This window comes from Petromyzon marinus, chromosome 5, assembly GCF_048934315.1.
Source record: "Petromyzon marinus isolate PM22_M1 ecotype Great Lakes invasive population chromosome 5, UKy_Petmar_22M1.pri1.0, whole genome shotgun sequence".
NCBI classification, from domain to species: Eukaryota; Metazoa; Chordata; class Hyperoartia; order Petromyzontiformes; family Petromyzontidae; genus Petromyzon; species Petromyzon marinus.
Genome location: NC_133671.1, coordinates 17,160,195 through 17,172,824, shown reverse-complemented (window position 1 = coordinate 17,172,824; position 12,630 = coordinate 17,160,195).

The window sequence follows — 12,630 nt, the reverse complement described above, 5'->3', positions numbered from 1 at the left end:
GCAGTTGCATTTAAACGCTGCTATAGGAATTCAAATACCGTTGTAAAATCGTGTTGTGCGAGCGGGGTTTACAGGAAGTTTCCCAAATCTGCGATAGAGTGTGTTTTTAAATTGCAATCTGATCATTTGTCAAAGAAAATTCATTCCATTAAAATTGTTCGGGTCATGTGCTTGTTTACAAGTCCGTATTAAAGCGGTTCTGGTTGCTGGCAGTATATATGCACGACAAGGAATGGTTGATATTTCCCCCCAATAACATCAAGCGATAATATAGTACTGTGAAGTTTGTAAAAAATAGTGTCCGATTGATATGTGAAATGGTTGGAGCATGTGCCGCACATCGAGTTATCGCCGTGTATTCCTCAATGCAACGGCCATTTGACTGCACAAAAGGCAATGGAAATTGCAGCCAACCCATAACACGATGTTCTTTCTCAACAAAATGTTTTGTTCCGATTTCTCTGGAAAGCTACAAATTCCTACCTCCACGTATTTATAGTTGAACGCTGAATTTCAACAATTTGAATTATAGCAATGAAAAAGGGCGACAGTTTTTTTTCGAGAGTCATGATGATTTTGATTAAGTTGCATATCTCTGCCCACAATGACACACGGAGTCTTGTGTAAAAAAAACAATTTAATTTTAGAGGTGGCACACGCTTGAACATTCTCAAGTCGCTTTTGAATGTGCGTGCATTTTTTTTCTTTGCTGTTTTTTTGACATGTATCTTTAAAAATACATCACCATGTAAGTTTTGGCATCCAGTATTACGAGTCATATTTGATTTTTGAGTTTGGCAGCATAATTACCGGACAATGTGTCATAAGAACCCTCCACCACCCAACACAGCCAAACAAATAAAATTGGGTCACATATACAAGCGTTTAAAGCACCAATTATTTTTTCACCTCACCGGTAAGTGGAAGTACAATTCTCACAACCACATCGCTGTCAACCCATACGGTTTACCCGTATTTTTGTACAGGGAAATTAAGTTCAGGTAGTAGAGCCGTTTCAATACGGGCAAAAAAATTGTGTCTATTTGTTTGTGTTTCTCCCTTGTGATGAGACTTTGTAGAATGAACGTTGAGATTCATAAGGGGCACGGGGTCTGTAATAAGGTAGGCACTGATAAGGGGTTGACATGTATGCAACCAAACATAGCCATTAGACACGTTTAATTTGAAACCACTTTAAAAAGGTCATCTGGAAAATATTCAAGTTCTCAAAATAAAAAATCAAGTTGGTCAAAAAACGTGGCTCTATCGGATGGTGGGTGGTCTTCGTGACACGAACGTGGTCATGCATAAATCGTGGTCCATCGTTGTCCAGTTTACAAGTGACAAAATAAAGCATAGGTTTTCCCCTTTTTTCTGGCAACAAAACAGGTGTTGAGCTGCTAAAACACCAAACTGAAACCTTTTACAAGGAATCATGTCTGCATTAACCACAATACTTGTGGTCAGAATGCACACAAACAACATACTCTGATAATATATGGCATGGTCTTTTAAGCTGATTGGTCCACACCAGAGACAGCTTTCTTTCGAGCCTCGTCTCAAATGGTGTCGGAACCTCAGACTAGGCTCGTAAGAAAGCTGTCTCTGGTGTGGACCAATCAGCTTCAAAGACAATGCATCATATTATCAGAGTGTTTTTTGTTTGCATTCTGACCACAAGCATTGTGGTTAATGCAGACATGATTCCTTGTAAAAGTTTCAGTTTGGTGTTTTAACGTCTCAACACCTGTTTTGTTGCCAGAAAAAAGGGGAAAACCTATTCTCATATTTTGGTACTGGCAAATGAGGTCCCATGATCTAAAAAAAATCAAGTATAAATTTTCCTATATATTTTCTACTTAAAAAAAAAATTACACTTCCCATCAAGCACAAGGCCTTCTGGGAGTGCATAATTTCAGCAGCGTACAAGGGAACTGGAACGTGTTCTAACGCTGCTTGAACTTCCAGGTGTTTTCGGCCAGATATGGGTCCCTGGAAATTAATCAGCATTGGTTCAAGCCAAGCCCGACTCTGCTGATCACATGACTGTATAAGGCGACGCTGGCCTGGGTTGAACAAATGCTCTTGAAATGATGCACTCCCAGAAGGCCTTGGAGTTGACATGTAGTATAGAAAATACTTTTCTTCTTTTTATATGAAGGGACAGATACAGGAAGGCGACATTGTCTGCAAATTTTGGTCAGATCATTCTGTGATCTAACCAAATGACCAATTACGAATAAAAAATGTTGAATACATCATCATTTCATGACGGTAACAGCACTGCTCTTGGACAATTTCATCCGCATTAATTATCTTTGCAACTGTAATGTTGAGTCATGTAACCTCGCTCAGTATTTGCCATTACAAAAGAAGTACAATCTCACAGCAAAATAACACGAACAACAAGGCAGCGTCTTCTTTGGTTCTTTCGGTAAGGTCACGTAGAATGAGAATAAAATAATAAAATAACACGATAAAATTCTCACGACGTTTCGGCCACAACGCAAGCGGCCGTCTTCAGGTGAAAGGAACAGACCTGTCGGGACGACAGAGCTTCATTGAAGCTTCATTGAAGCTCTGTCGTGAGAATTTTATCGTGTTATTTTATTATTTTATTCTCATTCTACGTGACTTTACCGAAAGAACCAAAGAAGACGAATCCTTGCGGTCACGAAAGCTTTAAATCGAAACAAGGCAGTGGTTCATACCGTGAATATTAAAATATCAAAATGCCAATTTTTGACACTCAATCGCATTCCGAGCAGCTTGCTATTGTTAAACTTCAGGCAATTTGTGTTCTGCCAGGAACTCGCTGTACGGATTATCTGTCACGAATCCTAGTCTTCACTTGCATCGTTTATTCACTGCACGACTGCGCAGGACTGATAAGGAGTGATTGCCACCTCATGGCATGTATGTGGAAGGACATACCAGTATATTTCAAATTTGCAAAATATGATAACACCCTACCATTATTTGTGTTGTAGAAAACAGTACATCCTATAATACTAGAGTTGCATTTATCAAAGGACATTCATGACATAACTCCCATAACAGCTTTGTAATAGGGGTCGGCAGGGGGGGGGTATAATGGTGCATGAACTGTGCTTCGATGAACCTGGTGACTTAAGTTTGAATTCTTGACCACGGCTAACATCAGTGGCGAGTGATCTCCGCATCTGTTATGGCATCTCCCCCTTACATCTGCGCTGACCAGCATGGTGAACAATTGAAGTTCAACACACATAAAGGGCTGTAAATTATTATCGCCAAACATGTTTGCAGTGTGGGTAGGGGTGGGGGGTACGGTAATTATGATCATGTTTTAAAACATAAATTGTATTTGGGATGAGAGGAGGAAGCTTGAGTGCATCGTAGAAGAGTGGGGGAGGTATACAACACGAGATTTGTGGGAGTGACGCACGGCGACGGGGACCCAGTTAGGCAGGGTGTTTTTTACACTTGGAGATGGCGTTAGCTTTAAGACGCCAAGAGGGTGTTATACGTTGGCGTTGGGGCCAAGCATGTGCTTCGGAAATTGGGCATGTGCTGTAAGTATCCCTTATTTCACCAGGCGGTAAAACATTGCCTCTTTTGTAATAACAACTTGGGTTTCGCAAAAGGGCGACCGGCAAGGAAGACCTGGGTAAAAAGATGGGTAAAAATAATCAGTGGTCATTAAAAAAAAAATGTTTATTTGAGCTCTATCAATGATTGGATGACGTCCGGGAGCATTGGTTCGTGCGGTCGACTTCAGGGCTTTACCGGTGGACAGGAATACCAGTGAATTTATCGGCAAGTCGCGCGCGGTGGGGTGGAGTGTGGGTATGCCCACATCTTCTACCATAAGTCTCGCCAGCGTGATGAAGGAAGCCAAGAAACCCTCTCGCAGGGGGGGGCTCTGTCGAGTTTCCCTCTCGCCTGGTCCATTCGCCCAACACCGGCAACGAGCAAAGAAATTGCAGCGTTGCACCTCGTTCACCGATAACTATCAACGTCATTTCCCTTGGATGTCATGCCCAAAGCGTTCCATTCCGGTGACGTTGAACACTTCTGGTGATCTCTTATACTCGCAGTGGAAAGGGCATTGTGTCCTGCACAACTATGGAGGTGATTGAGGCATTGCAACGGATGTCATCACAGGGATGTGAAGAGATTTGTACCATGGGGGGAGGGATGGGGGGGTGGGGTGGAGAAAAAGAAACCGGAGAGGTTTAATTTGTGGTAGAATTATCGAGTTCTCGAGTTCATATTTGTAAGAGACAGCTGAGGAAAAATGGGAACTTTTTCAATACATATTTTTGTACGTCTGGGAATTCCCCAGAGGGTGGTGAGCAAAGTCTCACCTTTTACCTGGAAGGCCATCTGGCACAGTTACTGGAGGATTTATTGGTGGAGTGGGAATGTTAAGGCCGTGGAACAAGGTAAATGCCATTGGAGGAATTTCGAATGAGGCGCTTGCGGAGTGGAAGCCGGTGCTTTGAATGCTCGCCGAGACGCAAGCTGAAAAAAATCGTGTTTCCATTCCTGCTTCGGCCACGGACAGAATTTGGCTTTGTAAATGCCAGTAGTGGTTCCCATGTGTCCCTCACACCGTCGTTTCCTTCACCAGGAGGCAGTAAACGAGGTGGGGGGGGGGGGGAGGGAGATGTCGTTCAATGCGAGAGAGAAAACCCCGTCCATTTGGTGAGCTCATCGAGAGCGAGGAGAGGAGAGGATCCAAGTGGGTTCTGAGTTTGGGAGGATGGTGTGGTACACATGTGGCGATGTCGGAAACGTTGGTTGGAGATATTGTATTGGTTTATTCAGGGCTCCTCTGGTCTAATGCGACCGATGTGCGTGGCCCTATAGAATATATGCAGCGATTCAATGTGGTGCTATTCTATCTCAATCTATAGGTGTACATACATCTAGAACAGTGTGACTCTATACAAAGTGGTGACTAGAATCTACAAAGTTGTTCATGTGTGTAACTTCTAGTCCTGTGGACCTATAGACACAGTAATCTATAGAATCGTGGTTCTCAACCTTTGATTAATGTACCCCCCCCTTGTTGAATGTATTTTGTTTCAACCAGGTACCCCCCCCCCCCCCTTTGCCGACCCAACATGGTTCTGAGCAATAAATGTACAAATGAAAATCTATATTTTAACCCATTGTACATGTGTAGTATACCAACTAGCGACTAATTACAAGCGAATAAAATAAAAATAAATCAGACGCTCGGCATGCTGGTTACTTTTGCAAACCACATGGTTTACGATCAGCGAGTTTCGAAAGGTATATTTTACATCGTTCTAGACTACAATATGGATTAAAAATGTATCCTAGTTATTTTATAATGGCATTGTAATGACTCATGTATGATATAATTTCAAACCAAGTATAAATCACAGCACGTACCCCCCTGGGACATGGCAGCGTACCCACAAGGGGTTCACGTACCCCCAGTTGAGAATAACTTGCACAGAATTTACAGAATCTCTCAAATTTGTCGTGGTATATATTCGTTTAATTTCTAGTGTTGTGAATCGATAGAATCTAGTGGTGTGAGGCTGTTTTATAAGGGTGCCAAGGCGACGAGATGTTAACTCCTTCACTAGGTATACAGGAGGTCGTGGGTTTGATCCCAACCCTGACGTGTGTATATTTGGAGTCTGCATGTTCTCGCCGTGGATAAAAAAAAAAATTCTCCGGGTCCTCCGGTTTTTCACCTTCCGCATTTATAAACGTGCGTTTAGAGTATTTGTCAGCTTATACATTTCCACGTGATAAGCCACTTTGTTGAGCTATTATTTGTGGCCAGGTCGCTTCTGATAAAGAGCTGTACAGCTCAGTGGGCCCTTTCCTGGTAAAATAAAATAGTTTAGTTTACTCTGTGATGAATTGATACATTTAAGCCATTCCATTTGCACCTTTAATATATTTGTGGTAAATCTATAACATATCTAGTGGTGTGAATCTATAGAATCAGAAGATGGAAATATAGTTATACGACTTCCGAAATCAGCAACACTAATCTATACCATTTATAGTGATGTCAATCTATAAAATCTCAAATGATGTTAACCTCCAGCGATATAAATCTATCGAATGTATTGCTGCAATTAGCCGTTATAATTGCATCCTCACCAATTACTCACTAAAGCACATTCTCTGAATGTGATTGATTAAATTTCAAACAACATAATGCTCTCTTTGCTCTCTGCAAAAGTAGCACAATTTACACAGATTTTTTTTCCTGAAAGAAAGCACTGCATTAAGTAAGCGTGTCAATGAGTGTCAAATAACATTTTTACTTACTTTTTCGTCATAAACACACGGCGAATGTCACACTTGTTATAATTTGACAAATATTTTCAACTGACAACATTTTTTTTTAATTCGCGATGGAACATTAAGGAACGTGCCCTTCTGTTCATTTCTATTCGAGAAAATGTTTAAAGGACCATTGTGGAACATTATTGACTTTGAAATGAAACATGATTGGAAAAACAATTACTGGAACAGAACACTTAAAAAGATGAAGAGAAAAGTGTGTGCACTGTGAACCGAACGAAACTGTACATTGTTTTTATATTATAGACAGCATTTCTAGAAATTTGAATCAGACGCCATCCAGACTTCCACCCTCAGACCTTCCCTGTGGAAGAGATATGTAGACGACACTTTCGTCATTTGGCCACATGGCCTCCCAGCTTTGAACCTTTTCCTAGACCACATTAATTCCAGACACCCCACCATCAAATTCACCATGGAAGTGGAGAAAGATGGCAAGCTGCCATTCTTGGATGTTCTGTTTGAGAGGAGACCTGATGGCTCATTGGGACATTCTGTCTACAGGAAACCCACCAACACAGATTCCTACTTGAAACCTGATTCCCACCACCACCCGACTCAAAATATTTATTTCATCAAAACGTTATACCACAGGGCTCATTGCATTTCGGACCAACACCACCTGGCCAGTGAATTAAAACATGTACATCTGGCCCTCAAGAGGAACGGATACTCTGACCGTACCATCCGCCAAGCTGTTTCTCCCTCCATACAGAAACAACCACTTGATACTCCGATCAAAACCATCACACTACCATATATAGCAGGCGTTACTAAAAAGCTCTCCAAAATTCTAAACAACCACAAGATCCTGGTCCGGTTCAATACTGTACACAAAATCCGTGACCTGATCCCATCCGTAAAGGATGTCATTCCTGACTTACAGTACCCCGGGATTTACAAATTGAGCTGCACCTGTGGTGACTGCTATATCGGGGAGAGGAAACGACATATCTCTGACCGAATTCGCGAGCACAAATCAGATTTGAAACACGGCAGAACGAATTCTTCTGCCGTAGCTGATCATTGTTGCAACGCTGTGGGTAATCACAATATAGTTTTCTCCGATACCAAGGTTCTCTGCAAACCTACCGGTTTTATCAGAGATTTGTCCACGAGGCAATTCAGATTTACAAACACAGACACAATTCAACCGAGAGGATGGTTTCAAATTAAGCAATCACTGGAAAGATGTTCTAAACCAAACCAAACATTAAACTAATTTTCAATGGTACAGTATATATGTTTTTCTAGTAGTGGTATCCCAAACTTTCACAGCTGCTTATTTTCCCTTCACACCAACATTATGTAAACTCCCCCCCTTCCCTCACCGGTCTGAACATGTGCCCTCTACGTGCATCATGCTAATCCCCCAATTAAATGCTATTTTTTATGCTAACTCCTTTGTCAAGGCGCTTTGTTTTCTCCCACACAGCTTGAAGGACACGGTCTGGGCTTGGCTGTGTTCACTCCAGCGCTGTCCTCTGGACAGTCCGGTCCCTTCACCTGATGAAGGCCACTTGTGTTGTGGCCGAAACGTCGTGATTTTTTGTTATTTTATTTTTTACCTACATGACTTTACCGAATAAAACCAAAGAGTAAGCATTTCTATACTCTTTGGTTCTTTCGGTAAAGTCGCGTAGTCACACCGTGTAGCAGCACCCCCGTTTCCAATTCACACGGCAGCTCAAGGTGTCACAGTCCTCACACTTGGGTCTCACAGAAACAAGCGCCTGGGTTCGATTCCTGATGTACTGTAGCTAAACACACGATGCAACTGGGCAAACATCCCAATGTTGAAAAAAAATATGCTGCTTTTTTTTGTTAACTCAATGGAGGTTCTGTCTGGGTAAGCAAGCATATTAATAGCAATGCTATTCTCACAAACATAGGCGTAACTGTTCACGGGTTGCACTTTCAGCATGTCCACAATTCCGCGCCGGATATCAAGTGTGTTTTATGGCAAGGTGTTGCTTCACGGAGAAGGGGATTTAGTTGAGACTTACCTAAGATGTCGTCAGGGTCTCAGGGGTGACAGGATTTTTTTTTCACCCCTCTTCTATACAGATTAGGAGATGGATTTGTCCAAAGCCCCTCTGTATCATGCATTGGGTTGCTGCAATAGCCGAATAATCAACCAGAAGCTGGGGAGGTTCAGGATGGAGTGGCAGGGGTTGAAGTGATATTTGCTAACGAAGGGAATTCACGCATTTACATTTAGATTTTTGCATGGAGGAGGAGATCATGGGAGAGCAGGCATATGATTTGAGGTAGAGTAGTTCTTTTCATTCAATTCACTGGACAGAATATAAAGGTTTATGCGCTCCTTTACCCATCACTTTGTTGATTAATGGGATGTAGTTCACAGAGCAGTGTGGATGGTGAATGTGTTTTTTGTTTTTTACCACCTCCTCGCCCAGAATTTGCGATGACACCCGTGGACTTTTCACAAATGCATTTAAGTGGGGTCCTCTGCTGAAAATACAAAATTATCTTTAGATAATCCCCCATCAGCCTGTTTGCCTTCATTTTTAAATGGATAGCACAGATGCTGATGACCATCTGAAAGCTGTGCGAGGGGTACAATTTATGCCAATAAAAAGGTTGAAATAAATGTATCTTAGAAACCTAGATCACATACATGCTGACAGTCCGATAAGGCCAAACTCCGAAACGTCTCGGAATAATTTATTTTCGGTCGGAGTGCCTTTTCTCATTAAGGTTCATTTGTAAATGTGATACCTCGGCATTTTCCGCTGCGGTGGTTGCCAAGAGCAAAGACAAATAGGGCTTTATAGGTGGTAAGAGCTTGGACGTGGGGGTGGGTGTGGGGGGATAATTTATTTTTTTAATTGTTGTTCTCATAGCCCAAGATCACAGTGACCACGTTCCCATGACCACAGGAAACAGTCTCGCGCCCAGCGCTCTCACGGCAAGCCTCACAGACCAAAGCAAAGTTCACCACGAACCCGGCACCCTGTGCCCCGGACATTTCTATGAACCCCATAACTACACGCGTTTACCCGGGGTAACCCAAGAGTCACTTGGCTTGGTGGTGGAATGAGTAGCTTGCAGTCGGAAGCAGGGGGGGGAAGGGGGGGGCAGGGACGGTTGACTCAGCTCATCATCCCTCCAGGGTCGATTCAAGGAGCACAACTTTTTGGGAGAGTCAATCGTGGTTGGTTGTCCTGTGGATAAACTCGCTCTCCCCGTAGGAACATGGATTATCCACCGTTGGCTTGGGTCTGACTTGTAAAAGAGCTGAGCACTGCCTCGAATTGCTCATAAAATTTGCACTTTGACGATGATGTAGTCGAAAGGCAAACTGAAAATCAAAACATGCCACACCACAATGCCATTCACCCAATTCAACTTCCCCGGCCACGTTTGCGTTGTAAAGAAACATGGCAAAACAACGTTCGCATTAATTTGAATGTATACTTAAAGCTTAATTTAGCACACAACCCATATCCACATTAAGCTTTTTTTTTGTTAAATACATATCTGAAGATCTTTTTTTTTAAAACCAACTAGTAAACTTTAATGCAAATATTAAAACAGTGGGCAGAATAAGTAACGCCACACGTGCACATTGCTCACCACCCTTCTGCACGATGAAAGGCTGAAGAAGCAAAATGTGGCCCGGTGTGTAATATCTTTAAATTGACTTTTAAGAGTTTAAGAAGGTGGGTGGCCGAGCCATCAGCAAGGTGGGGAGGGGTGGGGGGGATGACCTCAGCCTCCTCCAGTCTCCCCCCTCCTGCCCCCCCCCCCCATCCTCCTAGACGCTAGGGGGTTGCTGCTATCTGGTACCCAAGCACAGGTGGAAGCTAGCGTTGGGCTGAGAGTACGTGTGAATAACGCTTCAAGGTAGACTACTCGGCTTGCGTTAAGCAGCGACCAAGGCCACGTCTGTTTTCAGCGTCACGAAGAGAAACGCTTGGCATCAAGGGGGCTCCGACTGCACTTCTAAGTGTTCACACTCGTTTGCTTCGAAGGCGGCCGCGGCGGTAGGAAGTATTTTAATATCGGCGATGCCTCTTGCCGAAGCCTCTGCTAAGGGCAAGTTCGAGTTGCGGCTGGATGGCTTTTGCAATTATGAACGCATTCAACACCCGGGCAAGCGTGGCCGAAACGGGCGCACGGTGACCCCGTATCAGCAGCAGGCGCCCAACTAATTTACAAGCAACACAAAAACGAAAGACAGCAAATAAAAACTCCCATTAATATTGCAAAGAGCGAGTACAGGGCCGTTAAGGAATATTACACTCCGTCACAGGTTTTTTTGGGAGGGTTAGATCGCTTAAATATAAATGTGTCGGTAAACCCGCCACCACCCGACACAGCCAATTAGTAAGGTTCGTCACGTAAACAGAACGTGGCCAATTCGTTACTCGTACAGCACACCGGTGTGTTGGAGAGCCAAGCCACAACACCCGTTGTGGCTTGCCTCTCCGACATAACACAACCTGTATTATGGATGATATTGGTCGCGAAAGCCTACGTGTTAAGCTGAAAACAACACTACTAACGAGGCATTTGTAACACGCGAGGTATTTGTGGGTCATGAACGAAAGGCACGCGAATTAAAACTGCATGTATATCTGACGGCAAAGAGGTGCCAACAAACCGTTAGGTTACATGTGCAAGTAGACTCTACATTTTAGTCTTAGCGGTGACGAACACGTGCAAAATGTAAAAGACAGTGCAGACATGTGGGAGCAAGAGGCGACAGAAAATAAAATTGAGTACTTCAGACTAAAAAAAAATACTCTCGGCTTGTGAATCCTCTCCCTCCCCACCCCCCGGCCGGTTCTGAACCCGCCCATAGTTCTTCTCTTGGGATCTCTTGTTAAAGGGAGCAATTCCCTCCAGCCACAGCCACCTGGGACCGGCCTTAATAACCTGCACATTGGCCACTCAACCAATGAAGGTACAAAAACTGAATTGCAGAATGGTTACGACAATGTTGCGATTGTGTCGTCCCACTCATTCCGCCGTGTGGACTGAGGCTTACTCTTTGCTTCTTTCGGTAAAGCCACGTAGGTAGAAAAATAAAATAAAAAACAAAATTAAAAAAATGTTAAATAAAAAATAATAATTATCATTTTAATTTCTTTTTATTTTTCTACCCACGTGACTTTACCGTGAGATCCCAAAAGAGTATGGAATCCCTGCAGTCACGAAAGCTTCAAATCAAGAATGAAGGTACAGTACTATCAATTAAAATACGCGTGCAAGATGCTGTTTCGCGCCCGATCAGATCAAAGCGGCGTGACTGATCGACAATATGCTGGGAGACTCTGATTGACGAGTTCTCTGTGTGGGACGGGGGGAGGGGGTGTGATTAATTGGGCGCTGACTGTCTCAGAGCAGGTTCTCAATCCTGGAGGGAAATACCTCTGTGACCTGGCACCTTATGCCTTCGTCCCTACTCCTGACAGCCCGGCACCTGACCTGTGCTCTACATAATGTGGGGGCACCACCGTAGGAATTACACTACACCTGAGCATGATAAACACGAATGCCTTCATGGATGGTGAAGCCCTCAAGGTGGCCCTGCAGAATGTTGGCGGAGTGCGGTGCCTAAAGTGTGCCCTATAGAACGTGCTGATGGTCTCTGCGCGCCCGATTGGACTGCTTGCGGGGGTTGTCGACAGCATTGTGAAGGGCCTGGAGCTCAGAGATTCTCCATCATTGGGGGTTTTTATTTTTTTTTATTGGGAGCAGGTTCTTGGGTTTTCACAGATCGCTGTGAGTTCACACTTCGCGTGAGATGTTATCAAAGAGGTGCCACTATGACAGGATGTTAACTACCTCGCCTGGTATACAGGAGTGCGTGAGTTCGATCCCGAATCCTGACGGCTGTATATTTGGAGTTTGCGTGACCTCCCCGTGGTCGTGTGGATTTTTCACCGGGTCCTCCGGTTTTTCCCTCCTCATTTAGAATATGTGGCTCCTATAAATTTACACACGATAAGCCACTTCGTTGAGCTATCATTTGAATCCAGATCGCGACCGAAAAAGAGTTACGTACCTCAGTAGGCCTTACCTAGTAAAATAAAAAAAATTAAATAGAGGCAATCTAGTTGGAAAGATTACAGCCTTTAAAAAATATTTGTGTCATCTCGTAGCACAAATATTAAATAATTATAGGGTTTTGTGGCGACTGACGAGATGATAGACACTATAGGCCACGTGGCTCAGCGTTTAAAGCGAGCTACTCGCAAATTGAAAGGTGGCGAATTAAAATCCCGGTTGGGGGTTGACGCAGACCAATATCCTTTC